Source organism: Stenella coeruleoalba, assembly GCF_951394435.1.
Source record: "Stenella coeruleoalba genome assembly, chromosome: 17".
Classification (NCBI taxonomy): Eukaryota; Metazoa; Chordata; class Mammalia; order Artiodactyla; family Delphinidae; genus Stenella; species Stenella coeruleoalba.
Window position 1 is genome coordinate 40,956,761 of NC_137163.1, and position 20,799 is coordinate 40,977,559.

Here is a 20,799-nt window from a genome sequence, read left to right on the forward strand (position 1 = left end):
GTATATTTCTTCAAATCTTGGGAAGTAAAACTAGGGCCCTGAGAGGCACGTCATGTCATTTTTATGGTGTGTGGAAGACATCACAAGGGCCTCATATCATCAAGCTGCTCTCTGGTTGCTGTATTTGGAGCAGCCGCATCTGATGTCCACAGGTGGTCAGACACAGCTAACCTGTCCCAGCTGCAGACTGTCTTCTCCCTTCTTTCCCTTTTCCAGCTTTTGTCTCCACATCTTTGGCTCGAGAGCCCCAGCAGTCATGAATTCATTCTTCATCCACCCACAACAAGCATAAGTAAGGCAATACATGAAAAAAGCTTTTTACGTTTTTGCAGAGTTTAGAAAATTCTTTACACTTCTCACTGTTGGAAGGAGTGAATGAATGTACTTTTGTATCAATTTCTGAAGTTTTTTTTTAACTTGGCTCAGAATTCGTCCGCCATCTTATGTTGAATCCCCTTGTGAGTTTGACTTCTCTGACTCAGGGAGGAGCATCACATAAAAAATAAAAATATTGTCCACTATTGTCCTCAGACCTCCAGAGGAATAGAGACTTGGTTAACCCAGCTTTGGCAACCTTTCCTTTCTCTTGCGCCTCGTTTGGAGGTAGTGGTGATGAAGGAAAAAATGATCAAAGTGAAGATACCTATGGGACCAAAGAAAGGCAGGTGTGAACCCTGGGCTGGATTGCCACCTTGAGTAACAGAGCAGGACAGGACTCTTTAAATGCCTTGCCTAACACTGTGGGATCGTGCTAAAACAACATAATGTTTTCTAAACAGTTTTGTGGTTTAGAGATAGTCAAAATCTCTAAGGCAATTGAGATAATGTCTCTTAAGAGTAAAGTAAGAATTTTACAGTAAAAGTTGCAAGGAAAAGCCTCTATTATTTAGATATCTGAGGTTAACTTCAATGCCCGTACCTTCTCCGGGGATGGGGCAGCCTTTAGCTCCTGCAACTAACGGTCCCCAAAGCAGTTTCCAAATTCAGTTTCTGTTTGTCCTCCAGGCCAGAAGCGGAGCAATTAGGAACCAGGCCCCTGCTGTGTCACTCACTTTGCAGCAACAGAATATGGAAGAGTTGCTCACATTTAGGTTGTTTTCTAGCGCACAAGTCTAACCAGATGATATTTGTGTTAAGTGGGATTCCTGAGAGAAGCATCGGTAGGGGCAGCTTACCAACATGACAGACTGTGGGGCAGCCTCCCAGCTACAGTAAATGGGCTGCACCCCTTGGATGCCTGGTATTTCACTCCCGGTTGCAACCTCACATAAACATCTTCTGGTCAAGGCTTTGAGGCAGGCCGGCAACACTGATTAGTGTTTATAACCAATAAACCTTAATTTGCAGAAAAGCTACTTTTTTTTCTATTACGTGGTTTCAGAAAGGCAAGAATGTTCTCAGAGAAAGGCCTTTTCCTAGCAAATGTTGGCTACATAAAGGATTAAGGCAGGGGAAGAGGTAAGACCTTGTGAGGGCAGGAGAATCATGGTTTGCAGATTGTTCTAGATTCGTGCTTCTCAAGCTTCAATATTCTCACCAATTTCAAACCACAATCACAGTTCCGTGATGGGGCCTCAGATTCTGATTTTTCAGTCAGCTTTCTGGGGACAACCGATGATGCTGGCCCCATGGACTGCTCTTTGAGGACCAAAGGCTTGTGTCAGTGATTCTCATGGGGAGGCAGGGAAGGTGTATGTAAGAACCAGTCGGAAGAAATTCTTTCAGAATACACATTCCCCTCTTTCCCCCACAAGGACTTTCAAATTGGGGGTAACAAGGGACATGTATATTTTTAAAAAGCATTATTGAGACATAATTTACATGCCATAAGATTCATACATTTTAAGTGTACAACTCAAAGGTTATTAGTATCAGTTGTGCAACCATCACCACAACCTTATTTTAAATAATTTCCGTCCCGCCCCAAAGAAACCTCAACCCCATTTTCCATCATTCCCCATTCCCACCTCCCAGCTCTAGGCAAGTACTAATCTACTCCTTGTCTCTAAAGATTTGCCGTCTCTCATCCTTTCATATAAATGGCATCATCCACTATGTGGTCTTTCGTGTCTGGCTTCATGTTTTTGAGATTTGTCCATGTTGTGGCCTGTGTCAGTACTTTGTTCCTTTTTATGGACATGTGTGCTTACAAAAAGCTCAGGGTGGTTCGGTGGTCTCATGGTTGAGGACCATCATATGTATACTATATTCTTTCAGAAATTATCATCTATTTTTCAAAATGAGGAAGGAGAGAGGCCAAACCCCTTTAGGCAATTAATAATTGAAACCAATATCTTTTTTTTTTTTTTTTTTTTTTTTGTGGTAAGTGGGCCTCTCACTGCTGTGGCCTCTCCCATTGTGGAGCACAGGCTCTGGACGTGCAGGCTCAGCGGCCATGGCTCACGGGCCCAGCCGCTCCACGGCATGTGGGATCTTCCCGGACCGGGGCACAAACCCATGTCCCCTGCATTGGCAGGCGGACTCTCAACCACTGCGCCACCAGGGAAGCCCTTCCTTCTGTTTTGGACATGTGCAGAGTGTCTCTTGCAATTCAGGCTATTACATGCTAGGCATGGAGCAGAGCAACTCAACAATTTTAGAGTCTCTGATCTCTACTTTGCCCATGACCTGCGTGCTTCTCCCTGCCTTGAGTTCCTTCCCTTATTTACAAATGAAGACCTTCCTATTTAGAACCTCAGTGTCCCAGGAAGACAGAATTGGAAGGGTCCTTAGAACTCACCTTCTTTAACATCCTCATTTTTCAGGTGAGGAAACAGACCCTCAGGGGCGAGGTGTCTTGAAATTGTCAGCATTTTAGTTCCATGTATGTGTGTGTTTAGTTTGTGTGAGAAACAGAGAGGAAGAAGTAAAAGAGAATAGATTCTATAGAAAGCTGAGAGCAGAAAAAGATATAATTGGAAACTAGGAAAACGATAGCATTTGACACGAAGGTAAATTTCCAACTGTCTCTGTTGCCCTCACCACCTGGACCAAAGCAGTGATGAGAATACTAGCATGCAGTGCTGTTGTTAGATGAGGAATGCGTTAGAATTTTAAGGAAGGGAAAGACTGTTGATAGTTTCTGGAAGCCACTTGTCCAACACAGTCTTGGCCCAGAGCAGGTGCTGAATAAATATTTGTTGATAGATCCAAGTGGGATTGTAACAAGTAGTCACACTCCAGAGTATAAAGGCAACCTTGAAAGGTGTGTGCAAAATTACCAGGCTGCCATTTCTGCCTTTGGTTTGCAGGTCTCAGTGGGTACAGCTCCGGGCATGAATGTCACTCTCCTTCTCCTGTCCCTCGTACTAGTGTTTGAAGCTTCCCACTAGCAAAGAGACTATAGACGTCTACCTGCAACAGATCCAGTTGAACTCAATTCCACAATCATGACATTCTGAGAGCTCCCTTCTTATCCTTTCCTGGAAAATGGAAGTCAAAGGGAATAGAAAGGAGGGGCAGGGAACACTACGTCCTGTAGATCTGAGGTCTAGTTTTTGTTTAGCCACAGCAGCTAGTAGTAACAGTACTTTACAGCTTGAGGAACAATCTCACATACATTTTCTCATTCAATTACCTCAATAACCCTGTCAAACCTGGGCTCCTCAGAACAAACGCCAGACTGCCCATGCCCAGGTCCATGCCTGGTTTTCTGCTGGCTCTTGAGTTCTTTCAGCCCTGGCCACCCAGTGAGGTTTCCATGACACCCTGCATGATTTATCGCAGCATCTCTGACAGGGCCTTTCCCGGGTGCTTCTTCTGGGTCAGCGCACCCTTGGACAGAGCTTCCCTTAGGGCGTGGGGGCCCCACAGCCCTCGCTTTCCTAGGGAGATGTTCTGTGCCCAGAGGCCATGACTCACAAGTGACAGGAAGTTCTTGGCATGCTCCCTGCATGCTGAAAGAAAATTAATGGCTCAGAAGTTGTGCTTGGGGAAGCAGAAGGGCACGGGCAGTGACAGTAGAGTTCGTGGCTGGAAAACACCTGCTGGTGCCTGGAGATGTTGGGCGCTGGTTTGGCAGAACTAGTGAGTCCTATACCGTGCCGTGGACCAGGCAGAGTCCGCGTGGGCCTCTCAGATGCTCCTCCACCACATGTGCTTGCATCTCTCCATTGGAGACAGGTGCTCTGGACTTTTCTACATCCACTGAACTTCTCGCCTCAGCCAGCCCTCCTCAAAACGCTACTGTGGATTTGTTTCCTTTCTTCCTCATCATATCGTTAACAGTCCTCTTTCCTCCATGAGCCTTGACTCAGCAGCATTGAGGAGGAAAGTAGCTGCTTACGCCGAGTCTCGTGTAAACTTGCAAAGGCCGTTCTCTTAGGAGGTGGTTTCTGTCCATTCATTCATTCATTCATTTTCTCAAATGATGAATATTTATTAAGAGCCCTCGTGTGCTAGATCCTGGGAGACAATGGCAAGCTTTTTACCCTGATGGAGCTTGCAAGAGGGTCTATCTAGAGGGCAGACAGGCAATTAAATAAACAATAACAGTACAGCATGAAAGGGGAGGGACGGCGTGCCTTAGAGCATATGGAAGGAATGTCTAATCACTCGTATGTGGATTCGGGGCTTATTAATTCAGAAGAGGAAATTCTGATGGTGGAATCTCAGGTGGTACAACAGACCACCGGGGGAAAGGTTAGTGCTCTGAGCTCTGGGCTCCAGTCCCAGCCTCGTTCCCCACTAGCTGAGTGGCATTAACAAGTCAGTGTACTTCTTAACTTTGTTTTCCTTCATAGTGCAAGGGCATTGGTCTTGACTGCCTCCAAGGTCCTTTTGAATGGTAAAAAATTTGGTGGGGCCTGGCTGATATTTCTTTAGGAGGCTGATTTTTTTAAAAAAAATTTTAACTTTAATGAGGAATAATGGACAAATCTCATTGCATGTATTTAAAGTGTGCAATGTGATGATTTGATATATGCGTTCACTGTGGAATGATTACTAACGTCAAGAAAATGAACACATCCATCACCTCATATGGTTAACGTTTTTTTGTGGCGAGAATGCTTAAGCTCTACTCTCAGCAACTTTCAAGTATATAATACTGTATTATATTACCTATAGTCACTGTGCTGTATATTAGATCCTCAGAACTTATTCTTTTTATAACTGAAAATTTGTACCCTTTGACCTACATCACCCAATTTCCCCTATACCCCAGCCCCTGGCTATACCACATATTCTCTGTATGTATGAAATTAGTTGGATTTTGTTTCCTTTACATTCCACATGTAAGTGATACCATACAGTATTTCCTTTCCTGTCTGACTTATTTCACTTAGAATAATACCCTCCAGGCTCATCCATAGTGTAGAAAATGGCAGGAGTTCCTTCTTTTTTATGGCTGAATAATATTCTATTACACACGTATATCACATTTTCTTTGTCCATTCATTTGTCCAAGGACATTTAGGTTGTTTCCAAATCTTGGCTATTGTGAATAATGCTGCAATAAACATGGATGTGCGGAGGAAGATCCTTAACCTTTTTTGCGTCACAGAGCTCTTTGAAAACTGTTGAGCTTCTCCAGTGAAAACATCCTTAAGCCACACAACATTTTGCATATGATTTTAGGAAACTCTCTCAGCTTTGGGCAATCCCTGGCAAACTTCCAGGGACTTTGACGCAAGGGCGGTGGAAGTCAGTAAATTTGACTGTATTTGTGGAACGTTGACACCAACCTTTAAAGCAGAGAGGGGAATAGAAGCCTCTCTGGGCTGGTTATTGGAGCTGGATGGGGTTAACCATGACCTGGTCTCCTCCATCCACCTTCTCAGGGGTCCTTGGACATTGGCTCGTTTGTGAGCCTGTCTTTTTGGGGTCAGAAAATGGCTGCTGCTGCCTTAGGCTCCTAGTGTGTAGGGTCACCTGGCTAAAGAAGAGGACATTTCCTCCCATGGATCTCATTTTATTTGGAAGAAAACACCCTCCCCTGGAGCCCCTCGACTGCTGCTTCCCCCAGCAGACTTCCCCATAGGATCCTCTGGCCAGAATTGGGTCACGGGCCAGTGCTTGATCTCCAAGGAAGGTGGCGATGGTATCTGGAAACTTCAGCTGCAGCCCTGGGGTCGGAGCAGGGTTGTCTGGGGGCCATCTGCACCGTCTGCCTTACAGACATCAGGTGGCCTCGGCCCAGACTTCTCTCACATCAGCATCCCAGCCCCATCCCTCCATGACTCTTCCACAAGTCTTTCTTTATAGAGTAAAATGTATTAAATTAATACTGCAGTGAAATTGATGCTTTGGGAACACATGCCTGGTGTAGCCTGTAGCTTCCATGTCAGTAGGTCCAGCTGCCCCAGTTTGAGAGACCCAGAGGTAATAACTACATTGCAGCATTCACTGAAAAGCTTTCTGAGAAACAGAGGGACTCCAACAAAAAACTGAACCCCCAGATTTTCGGGTTCCAAGCTCCTTGGATGGAGATGGTGGTGGAAAACGTGAAATGGTGGCAGGCAGGACTTTTTCAGGATGGAGAGAGTGAGGCGCTTGGTCAGTCCCGGATTGGGATGGCCCAGGTGATGAACAGAGATGATTCTGCTCACATAATCTCTGGGGAAGAAGGCTCTGTACTCTGCAGTCAACTTGGTAGCCATCCGGTGATAGTCAGCTGAGGCAGATTTAAAAATCACTGTCTCTCACTGAGCCCACACTGTTCCCCAAGCTCTCTACCGACCACTCATCATGTACTCGAGCCTCACAACAGCCTTGTAAGATAATATTAATGTACTTTCCTCATTTCACATAAGGAGGAAATTCAAAGCTCACTGAGGTAAGCAACCTGACCCAGGCCATTCAGCTCATGAGTGGAGAGCTAGATCTGGACCCCAGGTCTGACTTGAGGGCCCTTGAGACAGAGTGAGATGTCTCCTCATTAGCTGTGTGAAGTGGGGCCCACACTCCCACACTCACAGCCTCCCACCTCTTCCTCAGCTTCCCACTGTGGGGTCGCAGCCTCCATGTTGGAATGGCCACCACGTGCTCTCTCCTGATTTGGTTGTCTTTTGCTTCTGTTCCCACCACACCCAACACATACACACTAGGACAGCCTGTGGTACTACTCTGGTTTCACAAAGCAGGCAAGAGGCCTTGTACAAGGTCTTTCCCATTTGGGGGTGTGGAAGGCAGGTGGCATGCCCCTCCTTCCCCGCCCCAACTCCTGCTGTGGTGGCCGCCAGTGCTGTGTCTGCACCCGGCTTTCCCTCTCACTGAACCTCAGTAGAGAAGGAGGAGAGTGAATGCTCCCAATTTGCAACTCTTCATGCACAAAACCACAGGCTAGGTCCGCTCCCTGTCAATACATTTTGTAGTATGTAATACTACTGGTTTTGAGACTTCCCTGGTGGTCCAGTGGTGAAAAATCCACCTTGCAATGCAAGGGACACTGGTTTGATCCCTGGTGGGGGAACTAAGATCCCACATGCCACAGGCCAACTGAGCCCGCGCGCCACAACTACTGAGGTCGTGTGCCTCAGCGAGAGAGCCCGCGTTGCCGCAAACTACAGAGCCCACGTGCTCTGCAGCCCTTGCACCCTGGAGCCCGCGTGCCACAACTAGAGAGAGAAAAACCCCACGCCACAGCTAGAGAGAAGCCCACAGACAGCAACAAAGAACCCGCGCACCACAAGGAAAGATCCAGCATGCCACAACTAAGACCCGATGCAGCCAAAAATAAATAAATAAATAAATAAATAAAATAATACTACTGGTTTTCAGCACCTTGACTTTTAAAAGAAAAGGTGCTTTCTAGGTAGGTGAGAGGTGAAGATTTGTCAGAGTTTTGCAGTGAGCCAGCTCTTCTCCCGAGTGGCCATGGTTAGGTGTGGGCAGGATGAGAGCTGGGATGCAGCCCCCAGATCCTGCCAGAGCTTCAGGGTGACTGCTCAGAGGCTGGCCCTGGGGGAGGGAACGGGCATGGCTGGGAAAGCCTGTTTGTTCTTTGCTGACCAGAGAAGGCTGCAGTGCACATCTGGATTTAATCAGCTGTCCGGAGGTTACTAAATACTAAAATGCCCACAGAAAATGCTGTTGGTTTGCCAGTTCAGAGCCAGGTTAGAGGTGCATGTCTTTTGCCACCCTGGGGCATGGTATTTAATCAGAGGGGGTTTGTTTTCTTTTCCAGAGATTGGCTGGAAGTTGGCTTTCCAGGGGATAACATGTTTTGGACTTCGAATCAACGGGCTCTTTTCAAACAAGTTCCTCCTTGTGGCCAGGATTTCTCTCCCAATGCCAAGGGAACAACTCCTCCCAGGGGTCCTGACAGGTCCCTCCTGTAAGTGCTGGAGAGGAGTCATGCGGAGGGAGAGTCTGGCTCCAGGGCTGAGAGTTGGGGGCTGTGGTGCTGGAGCTGGGCTGGCAGCTCTTAGGCAACAGGCCAGGCTTCATCCTCCGTTCTGCCAAGAAGGGCCTCTGTCTTGTTTTCCTCAGCTACACTTCTGTGTAGCCGAGAGGGGTCTAATTGCCCAAGAATGTGACATTTTTCAGTTGCCTCGAGCTGGATAATCTTCCTGTCAATGCTTTCTGGAGTGTGTACCAAGTATCATGCTGCCTGCTGTGCGGATACCAAGGGGTAGAATACAGAAACCCTGCCGTCTAGAATGGAATACTCCAGCTGGGAAGACAAGACTTAGACATCTTCCGTGAAATGATAAGACTTAAACAACAGAGCAAGAGTCATCCCTGGTTGGGACACAGCTAACTGAGGAGAGGCCAGCGACTTTAGAAGGAGGTTGAGCTTTCTGTGGTGGGTGAGAAGTAGGAAGGTGGGATGGGGGGAGGGGCAGGAGAGCTTCCACAAAGGGATCAACCATGCTGGGCTTTAAAGACTTATGGATTTTGGACAGCTAGTCATAAAAATGATTCCAGCCACTTAGTGAGCTCTGATCAGGTATAAGCACTCTACTACTAAGCATTAATGCAGATATTATTAATTCACTCTAAACAGCTTTATGGTGGATGCTACTATATCTATCTGACAGATGAGAAAACTAGTTCAGAGAAATTAAGAAACACGTCCAAAGTCACACAGCTAGTAAGAAGGGGATCTAGAATTTGAACAGAAGTGAGTCTAGTTCCAAAGTCTGTATTCTGGTGGCTGCTGGGAGACAGCTCTCCATGTGCCTCTTGTGTTTCTCTTTGTCTTGTGAGCGAACCGGCGGCTTTTTGTTTGGTGTTATCTTTTCCAAGATGTTTTTATAGCGAACTATCTTGGAGGATAGCAATGATGTCTCCTTTCAGAACAAGGGGTAGCACGCTCACTGCTCATAAAAAATTCAGGTTCCCTAAGCCCTGATTCCTTTCCTGTAATGAAATCTACTGTGTGAGCAAGTGTTCACTGGCCCTATTCTTGCTGCTCTGTGGGGGCCGTAGCTTGGGAAACCAGCACTGAATGCGCTGATGCTAGGCTGCTTGCTGCACCATGAGTGGGAAATCCTTTGTGTTTAACCCAGGAGTCTCGTAGCTTCTGTGAGTGACATCCATGAAATTGTGAGTGACTCAGTTGTTAGCTTGTGAGTGGGGCAAAATCTCAGACCCTTCATAGTTCTTGACAGGTGTGTGTGTGTGTGTGTGTGTTCTCCCTGACATGTGGGGAGAGGGAAGGCCCTGGGTGAGGGGTGGAACTTTGAAGGTCAAGCTGTGGACGCAGGAAATGGAAGCCTTTGGTTGAGGATCAGTGTGTACATGGGTTTGCCCAGTGTAGAGGGTTTGTGTGAAGGAGGAGAGGGAGACAAAGCTGAAGGAATAAATTATAGATATCTTCTGAACTTTCTACAAACTGCAAACACAAGGATTATGAGGAAAGACTGCCAGAAATATGGTTGGCGCCTGGGAATGTTTCTTCAGTATCACCTAGGAATACATTTTAATGTGGCCCAACGGCAGTCGCTGACAACATACTCAGAGCACTTGGTTCCAGGGATGCCATGGTCCACACCCAGTCCTGCCATGTTCCCCCGCCTCATGGTTTATGGACCAGCTGTGACCCTGATTTTCCACCTCCTTTCCCATTTCTCTGTTCCAAGGCAGATCTGGGCTTCAGTGGAAAGCACTTGAAGCAGCCTCAGCCCTCTGGTGTCTGGCGCAGAGCTGGTGTTTGAAATGCAGTACTTTGCTCTGTCTGGACTGGTTGGTTTGCCTGAACTGTGGTTGAGGATGGTGGCCAGCCTGGCACCCTTTCCTCTGTCAGCCAGACTGCATCCTGCCCATCTGACTCCAGCTTTTAGCCTTCTCCACCCTCGTTCACAGGCCCAATCAGGCCCCAGCTGTTCTCTTTTCCTGCCCAGTTTGGGCTGTAACCTGCCAAGTTCCACTGACCAATACTGGGATGGATGGTGACAAGGATGGTGGATGGCAATCCAGTAGGAGTGGAAGACAGCTGGGGCTGTTTGTACCATCTTCCCCACGGCAGAGCTTACACCTAGGACCATGTCTTCTCTTTCCCCTTTTTCCTGGTTTTGTGGAGGCATTCCTTCCTGCCTCTGCCCCTGCCCACAGCATAATTCTTTCCCTGGGTGTGGAGATAAACTTAAAATCTCAATTGATGGTGAAGTTGGTTCACAAGCCATGCTGGGACCTGAACCTATGGAAGGGCCAGGTTGAGACCAGAGCAGCTGTTGGTGCTCTGCCTGCATCTTCTTGGACCTCACCATTTCCAAGTTCATGCCTGTCCTACTTCCAAATGCCAATACTGAATCTCTTTACACGAGGACTTGCTTTGCTGCCAAGACCCTCTTTTTCCATGTGCCAGGCAGGCTAGAAACGCCAGGGCGTGAACGTCTTCAGGAAACAGAGAGAAAAGAATGAAAAAATGAACTGAGTCTCAGTGAGTTACCGTAAAACTCAAATGGTCTATAATATATGTGTAATTGGAGTCCCTGAAAGAAGACAGGGCACAAAAATATTTGAAGAAATTGTTGCATCCTATTTCATTGTATTTATACTTTATTTAATCATTCCTTATTGTTGGCATTTAGGTTATTTCCAATTTTATACCATTAGAAATAACATTCTAAAGAACACTCTTGTTCATAAATCTTCATGTGTCTTTCAGTTTCCTTGGGATAAATGCCTACGAGTGTGTATGTTGGTCCAAAGGATATAAACATTTTAAAGACTCTTGAGACTTTTTTCAAATGGTTCTTCAGAAACATTGACCTGTTTACCCTCCCACACGCAGACTGGAAGGTGCCTGTTACCCTATACCCACACACACATTAGCTGAACTGTGCCCGTTTGATAGGCAGAGTGGTGTTTTTATTGTTGCGAGGTTGCATTTCTTTGGTTATTACTGAAGTTGAACAGTGCTTTTATTTTCCATTTACAGAGCTATCTGCTCATGTCCATTTCCCTCTTAAACATTGTGTTATCCATCATTTTCTCACTGATATATGAATTTTTCTTTATAGATTAACTTTCACCTGTCATCTTTCAAATTTTCATATTTGTCTTTGGCATTTTGGATCAGTTCCCATCATATTTCATTGCTAGTCATCTTTTTGACTAATAGTACCAAAATATATTGATGTTTTCCAGCCCACAGTTCACCTATCTGTTGTCATATGCTATTGCTAGTGTTAAGGGTAATGAGGATAAAAGACCTTTATTCAGTAATGACTTGGGCAAGAAGCATGCATACATGGCTGCTGTGTATAGTTGTGCAAGGTGTGCTTGCCCAAGGATGCCAGGAGTCCCCTCTCCCTCCCTCAGTGGGGGTCAGTATCAACCTTGGAACACCTTGTAATTCTCAGAAAGACATATTAGTCAGTGTTCTCCAGAGAATATATATATATATATTCAAGCATGCATATACCTATCCAAGCATACACATATAGGAGATATATATATTAGGGTCCTCTGTATCTGCTGGTTCTGAATCTGTGCACATGAAGGGTCAACTGTACTACACCATTTTATATAAGCGTATATAAAGGACTCGAGCAACTGTAGTATCCCCAGGGGTCTTGCAACCAATCCCCTGCCAATACTGAGGGATGATTATATGTGTGTGTGTGTGTGTGTGTGTGTGTGTGTGTGTGTGTATTTATAGTCTCTTTCTTTTCTTTTCTTTTTTTTCTATAAGGAGTTGGTTTGTGTGATCATGGAGGCTGACAAGGGCTATCAGGGTGGAGACCCAGGGAGAGCTGATGTTCCAGTTTGAAGGCCAGCAGGAAGAGCTGCAGAGAAAGTCTGAAGGTAGTCTGCTAGAAAATTCTCTCTTCGGGGAGGTTTGGTCTTTTGTTTATTCAACTGCCTTCAACTGATTGAATGAGGCCCATTCACATTATGGAGGGCAATCTGCTTTACCCTAGTGATTAAAATTGTAGTCTAATCTACTGTTGAAGTCTACCCATCTAAATGTTAATCTCATCCATAAAACGCTCTCACAGAAACACCCAAAATAATGCTTTTTAAAAAATATCTGTTTATTTATTTATTTATTTATGGTCTGTTGGGTCTTAGTTGCGGCACGTGGGATCTTTTTGTTGCAGCGCACAGCCTCTTTGTCGCAGTGCACGGGCTCTTTGTTGAGGTGCGTGGGCTTCTCTCTAGTTGTGGTGCATGGGCTCCAGAGCATGCAGGCTCAGTAGTTGCAGCACACGGGCTCTGTAGTGGTGGCACGTGGGCTGTGTAGTTGTGGTGTGTGAACTCCGTAGTTGTGGCGTGTGGGCTTAGTAGCCCTGCGGCATGTGGGATCTTAGTTGCCTGACAGGGATCAAACCTGCGTCCCCTGCATTGTAAGGCGGATTCTTAACCACTGGACCACCAGGGAAGTCCCCGGAATAGTATTTGACTAAATATCTGGGGAATGCTGCCATCTATATCTCTAATAACTATATCTATCTGGTATAGAGATAACTGCTTTTATTCATGTCTATATTTCCAGTACTTAGCATGGTTGGTGAGCAACAGATATTGAATGAATGAATGAACAAATGAATGAACACTAACTGAAATGCTCAGACACTGTGAGTGCCAGAATTAGGATCAGAATTCACGTCCTCTGGAATTCAAGTCCTATGTGTTCTCTTCCCGATTCATCAACATTTGGGTTTCCAGAGGCAATCATAAAGGTCAGTTCTTCCAGAAGACTCTCCAGCCCTAGGGCTGATTCCTTGCTGAACTGGCTTCTGGTACCAGCCAGACTCTGCATCTATTGTCTCAGGGCTCTTTACAAAGCCAAGCAGAATTATCCCTTAAACAATCGCTTCCTTAAAATCCGCTGAATTATTAACAATGGAGAGGCTACTGCTGGGGAAGAACAAAAATCCCTGCGGGCTGTGCTTTGACTTGCCTGTCCTGAAACCTCATGGAGTAGAGGATGCCAGAAGAATATTGCCAAGACCTGGGACCAAAATCAAGGTAATTAAATAAAATCTCAGACTCTTCCTAAGGAACAAACAAAACTTTTCATAAGGAGTAATTGTTAGGAAATCTGTAGGTACTTTGCAAGTCTTAGAGGCTGGTTCATATTAGCTGACGCTATTCTCCTTAATTGCTTCCCTTTAAACATATTGACTGTTTTTGCTTTGGTCTCCCCTGCCTCCCACCTTTTTCTTCTCTATGGAAGCTACAGTTGATTCAACTCACTAAGGTTTTACCAAGAACGAATAATAGGCCTTTGTGGGAACTTGAAATGTAAGTTGTGGCCTCACCCTCAATGTAATGAGGCTAATAGCAGATAACTTAAAATGTTCCAGGCAACGTGTTAAGCATTTTACATTCATTTAATTTCCTTCTCACAATGACCCTAGGAAGTAGTAGTCTTATTATTTATTGTTTCCGCTTTACAGATGGGGAAACTGGGAACAGAGTTCTAATATCTCGCCTTGGTCAAACAGCCAGGATTCAAACCCACATTCGCCTGACCTCAAAGCCTGAGGTCTTAGCTGTCGCATTGTATTCCTCTCATGATCTACTTGGTGATTTACACAATGGAACTCTTAGTATGAAATCTTAGGACACAGAGAAACCATATAAAAATTGTTAAAATAAATTAATACTTCAATGTAAAACGATTAATAATGGATAAATCTTTATAATCATGCATAGGTATAGAAGATTTTTATTATCAATTATTAGTATTTTTGGAGTAGTTCAGGCCCATTATAACTTTTTCTTTTCAAATAGCCTAGAAAGGTACAAGATGAAAAAGGAAAGTCTTCCATGTATATTGTATATTTGCTCTGTTATTTGAGAATATTCAATTCTGCTATAGGAGAAAAGAAAACAAATAGAATGGATGAAACTTAGAGGGGAGGTTAAGTATAGATAGTGAGTAAACAAGTAGCTTGTGAGATCCCAGAACTTATTCCTCTTACAACTGGAAATTTGTCCCCTTTAACCAATACCTCTATCTCTCCCAGTTTTCAATCCTTGATCTACCTGGAATTTATTTTAGTGTAGGGGGAAAAAAAGGTTCCAGCTTTATTTTCTCCCAAATGTTTAGCCAGTGTTCCCTTTATTGAATAATCTAACTTCCTCTACTGTTTTGAAATGCTAACTTTATCATATATACCAATTCCATATGTATTTGAATCTCTTTTGCATTGATGTGTCTCTCTGTTCTTGTGCTGGTCCCAAATTTTCAATTACTGTAGGTTTACGTTATTTAAAAATATATGGTAGGGCAATCCTTCCCACTCTACAGCAGTTATTCTTTTTAAAATATTTTTTCATGGAGTATCCTGCATGTTTATAGTCCATATGAAACCCATACTTTTTTCCTTTAGAATCGATTTGTCTAGTTCCACTAATAATCATGTTAGTTTTTAAAAAATTGAGATCAGATTAAATTTAGAGATAATTGAACAATTTTGAGATAATTTAAAGTTTAGAGATAATTGAGTTGATATTTTATTACTATTGCCTTGCCTTGTTTAATATTAAAGTATATAATTCTATTTACTTGAATCTTATTTTGTGTGTCTTAGAAATTTAAAGGTTTTTTTCAGGTAGGTCTGTACATTTCTTATACGATTCTCAAACATTTTGTCTATTTTGTGCTTTGATTAACAAGATATTCTTTGTTATAGTTTTGAATCGGTGGTGGTTTCTCTCTGAAGCAGTGGTATAATAGCGTAGCATAGGCTTTTGGTGCCTTATTGCCTAATTTAAATATGATCTTTAGCTTTGTGAATTAGGGCAAGTTATTGAATCTCTCTAAGTGCCACAGTTTCCTTTTCCGTAGAATGAGGATAATCATAGTGCTTACCTCAGGGAATTGTTTAGAAGATTAAGCAAATTATTTTTGAAGAGTTCTTTGAAAAGTGCCTGCCACATAGGAGGCTCTTGAGATGTTAATGATGTTGCAGAGCTATTGATTTCTATCAACTAATTTCACAATTAACCACTTCACTGAATTTTCTTATTTTTTTCTAACAGTTCTTCAGAGAATCCTCTGGGTAATCAAGGTGTATTGCCATTTTATCCACCAACTTTAGAAGGTATCTCTTAGTTCCCTCACTGCGTAAAATGAGGAAATTAGTGCTCAATTCACTTCCCTCCCTCCATACCTCCTTCCTCTCCCCTTCTCAGCTTCACCCAGCGTACTATTACTTTTCATCATTATACTATGTTCTATAAATGGAATGAAAATGCTTTGGTACATTCTTTGGTACATACATATAAATGATTCTTAACCTGGGGCCTTGGAGAAGATGGCAGTGGCAAGGGGAGTGGCCATGAAATAGTATTTCATTTTCTCTGAATTCTCACATAAAAGCAGACAGAACAACTAGATAATAAAGTAAATAACTTATGGACAACATTTACCACAGAACTAGGTTGTAAGGAATCTCCAGGAGCCCCAAAACACAAGCAGGAGAAGACAAACCACTACTAACCTCAGAAACTGTATTGTATCAGTATCTGCAAAGAATAAACCACAGGGAAGTAACAGACTATCTTACAGGCCCGAGACCAGGAGAAACCCAATAGATATTCACTGACAAGCATGGAAAGCCAATTTGGGAAAAGAACCAAATGTGAGAAGACTTTTACCCTCCACTATTGAATGAATACAAGGAGCTCATGGTAAGATCTGAAGGGGCTGGATCAGCCAGAGCTCCCATCCAGCAGTTTGAGGGGAAACTGTTGGGAGTAGAATAAAAAATGACTGTGATAGGGAAAATAGAGAGGAAGGAAAGAGAAGGTCCAGGAAAAAATGACAGAAGAGAATAGACAGACAGTCTTAGAAATCAAGGCATTATATTTTTGAACAATCTCCACCTTTCAAAAAAAAAGAGAAAACCCACCATCACCAGCACCAATAACAAAACAACCGTTACTGATGTCTACACTGAATGGAAACTCTATGAGGTTAGCAAAGCTATGTTAATTTTTCTTTCAGGAAAATAAACTTCACATAAAAATAAAGAACAGAAAATTATTGAGGTCAAATTGCATACAAAGTTATTATAAGAAAAAAAGAATGAGGAGCAGAATGATATCCCTATAAACAATGAATGCATGCCAGGAAGACCTGCCTACAGATTAAAATGGTACCCTTCTATTTCAAAATGAGCTAAAGCATATTAGTAAAATAATACCAGACATGAAAGAACACATAAATCAGAAATAGAAAATTCAGAAGTGAGGTGACACAGAGAATTAGGCAAAATGAGGAGTCAGAAGAATATGTTCCAAAGATGGAACAAGACAAAACCCTAGAAGGACTAGCAAAGTGGAGATAGTCTACTCAATAAAGATTTCAAGGTAATGATCATAAAGATGCTCAAAAAACTCAGGAGAATGGATAAACATCGTGATAAGTTTAACAAAGAGTTAGAAAATATAAAGAAGAACCAATCAGAGTGGAAGAATACAATAACTGGAATAAAAAGCACACTAGAAGGAATCAACAGTATATTAAATGATACAGAGGAATGGATAAGTGAACTGGAAGACAGAGTAGTGAAATCACCCTCTCTGAACACAAAAAAGAAAAAAAGAATTTTTAAAAATGAGGATAGTTTAAGAGACCTCTGAGACAACATCAAGCGTACTAACAATCACATTATAGGGTTTTAGAAGGAAAAGAGAGAGAGGAAAGGGCAGACAACTTATTGGAAGAAATAATGGCTGACAACTTTCCTAACCTAGGGAATGAAACAGACATCCAGATCCAGGAAGCACAAAAAGTCCCAAATAAAATGAAACTAGTGGCGCAGTGGTTGAGACTCCACCTGCCGAGGCAGGCGACACGGGTTCGTGCCCTGGTCCGGGAAGATCCCACATGCCGCGGAGCGGCTGGGCCCGTGAGCCATGGCCGTTGGGCCTGCGCGTCCGTGCTCTGCAACGGGAGAGGCCACAACAGTGAGAGGCCCGAGTACCACAAAAAAAAAAAAAAAAAAAAAAAAAAAGATGAACCTAAAGAAGTCCATACCAAGACGTACTATAATTAAAATGGCAAAAATTAAAGATAAGAGAGACTATTAAAAGCAGCAAGGGAAAAGCAACTAGTTATGTACAAGGGAACTCCCATAAGACAATCAACTGACTTTTCAGCAGAAATTTTGCAGGCCAGAAGGGACTGGCACAATACATTCAAAGTAATGGAAGGAAAAAACCTAAAGCCAAGAATACTCAACCTAGCAAGGCTCTCATTCAGGTTTGAAGGAGATATAAACAGTTTCACAGATAAGCAAAAGCTAAAAGAATTCAGCATCACCAAAACAGCTTTACAAGAAATGTTAATGGGACTTCTGTAAACAGGAAAGAAAAGACCACAACTAGAAATATGAAAATCACAAAGGGAAAAGTCTCATTGGTAAAGGCAAACTTACAGTAAAGGTGGTAGATAAACCACTTACAAATCTAGTAGGAAAGTTAAAAGACAAAAGTAGTAAAATCATCTATATCACAATAAATAGTTAAGGGATGGACAAAACAAAAAGATGTAAAATGTGAGGTCAAAAAATAAGTGTGGGTGCAGGGTGAATACTAGAACATATTTAAACTTAAGAGATCATCAATTTAACATAATTTTACATCTATCTATCTATCTATGTATCTATATACGCACACACACACACATATACATATCTACAAACCAAAAACCTATAATATATACACACACACACAAAAGAAAGGAATCCAAACATAATACTAAATACTAATACTGATCCAGTCTCTGGATCCAAATGCCCATTTGCAGGCAGGACTGCAGCATGAGTACGCATTCAGCAAAGTCTAGACTACCTGTTCTTCAGTAGATAAAGAAAAAGAAAGGGATGGAGGGGAAATTTTGAAAAGTCTTAAAATTTTGAAGAATTAGCAAGATTAAACTAGAATGTTTAAGGATGCAGATTTGGGTGATAAAATGGTTAGCTAAGGAAATGATTACTTATAATCATCAGGAGGGTTGAAATTGGGATGTTGAAAATGGAGGAGTTTCTGGGTGGGCGGCAAAGTTCTATTTCTTGAGCTGAGTGAAGATTAAATGGATATTCTCCACATAGTAATTCACTAAGCTATGCTTTTGTTTTGTGGTTTTCCTGAATCTTTATTTTTCAGTAAGAATGAGGCACTAGCAAAGGTGTTTACAATTTTCTGATTCACATAAATATTATTTCATGTGGAACATTGATGTGCAGTTGGAAAGAAATGTAGTCCTATGTCACAAAAACTGAGCTTCATGAAGCAGACTGTTCCAAACATCAAGATCAAATGGATTGCCATCTCACATTCACAATGACTCAAAATCATTCTGCATTTTAGTTAGCTTCATATTTGGGTTCTGATTTTCTTATTTTCACCTCCCTCTACCCCTGAATTTCTGTTTGCCTCTTTTCTTGCGGACAAAAGAAGCATATAACTTCAAGTTATCACCAAGTCCACCCAGCTGCTTAATCAGACTATCAATGTGAATCCATTCCTTCTTGAAGAGTTGTTCTCAGAGCTCTCCAATTTTTTGTTTTAACTGGACTGATTACTTCCTAGGCTGTTGCATGACAATTATCCTAGGCTTTTTTCAAAAATTGGGCTACTGGTTTAGGTCCCCTGTTTACTAAGTCTCATGTTTTCCTTTTTCTTGGATTCCTTCATTTTCTTTTTGATTTGCTGGTTACTTTTAAAAGAATTTATTTTCCAAAAAGATTGTGTGAGAGGTCATTTTTTAAGTTCTTGTATGGGAAACAATGTCATTATTTTTACCTCACACTTCATTGAGAGCTTGACTATGTACAGAATATTAGGTTTGAAATAATTTTTCCCTTAGAACTTTGAGAACTATTCTCTAACATATTATTGTTGCTGATACATGTGACACTGATCGAATTCTTGTCCTTTATAGTTAACTTTTTTCTTTTTTTTTTTTTGGTCTCAGGACAAAAGGATCTTTCCTTTGTCCTTGATGTTCAGAAACTTCACAACGATGTATGCTAGTGTGGGTCTTTTTATTTCTCTGCTCTGTACCTGCTGAACACTTATAATCTCAAGCTATCTTTCTTTAGCTCTGAGAAATTTTCTTCTGTTATTTATTTCCTATTTTCATCTCCTGTATTTTCACTATTTTCTCTTTCTGAAACTCATATGGGGGATAATTCCTGGATAAGTCCTCTATATGACTCAACATTTTGCTTATACCTTCTATTTCTTGGACTTTTGCTCTATATTCCAGGAGATCTCTGTGACTTTGTCTTGTAGCCTCTCTAATAACCTAAAAATATTTATTTATTTTATTTTTTATTGTTCCTTTTTTACAGAAGCCCATTTTCTAAGCACTGTTGTCTTAAATCTCTCTAGGTATACTGACTAAAATTAGTTTTTAGTTTTGAGGTCAGATGTTTGGTCATCTAGGTCCTTCTAATTTGTACCGTTGCTTTTTCATGTTGTATAGGTCTGCAGATCCTTTGCAAGGAAGTTGTCATTGTGAGCCTGGAACCAGCGTGTGTGGACTGGTAGCATTTGCTATAGGGTAGATGGGAGAGGAGACAAATGCTAACTGAGAAGGGCTTGACTCTGGGTTTATATAATAGTCATGGTTCTTTGGATGTGAAGGAAACTTACAGAAAAGATACGGGGTAGTGTATAAAGCTTAGGGTAAAACAGAAGAACCAGGGTCAGGGTAAGATAGGAGCGGGGACCAACAGTAACCAGAATATCACTGGGGATTTACCTCTAGGCAATAACCAAGGTTTAGGAACCAACAGTTTCTTCAGGGTGGAAGAAAGAACTTGAGCTCTATTTGGTCTTTGTGTTGGTCTGTTAGATGATCTGATTGGCCTCGTTTGGGTCAGGTATTCACCCCTTGGTCAAGAGGTGAAACTTCGGTCTGCAAGTTTCTTGACTGACCAGACTGTAGGCAATGCAAGATGAGTGGGTCCCCAAAGCAAAATTGGGGTTCTGAAAGAAAGGGAGATGCATGCAGCTCAGGCAAAAGGAGAGGTGCCCACTGCAGTTTTTAGCACATGAACCAGCAATCCTGGTCCTCCCTGAAAAGTTCATTCACTCTCTTTAGTAGTTTCTTGGTTTTTTCCAAGGAGAATTCCTTCAGCTGACAGTTGTTCTCAAAATGTAAATGTCTAGCCAACCCTTCCAGGCACAGGCCTTCCATTTATCGTGTGGATTTCTGCTCTCCTTCCCACTCCCACTCTCTATTTCTGCTGACCTTGATCTCAGAGCCCCCAAAATGGCTCCACCCTTAGTTACAGCTTTCTCTACTGTACTAAACAGAGATTTTACTCCTTCCTCTCTGCTTTTAAAAACTGAAGTAGAGTTGATTTACAGTATTGTGTTAGTTTCAGGTATATAGCAAAGTGATTCAGATATATATATATATATATATATTCAGATTAT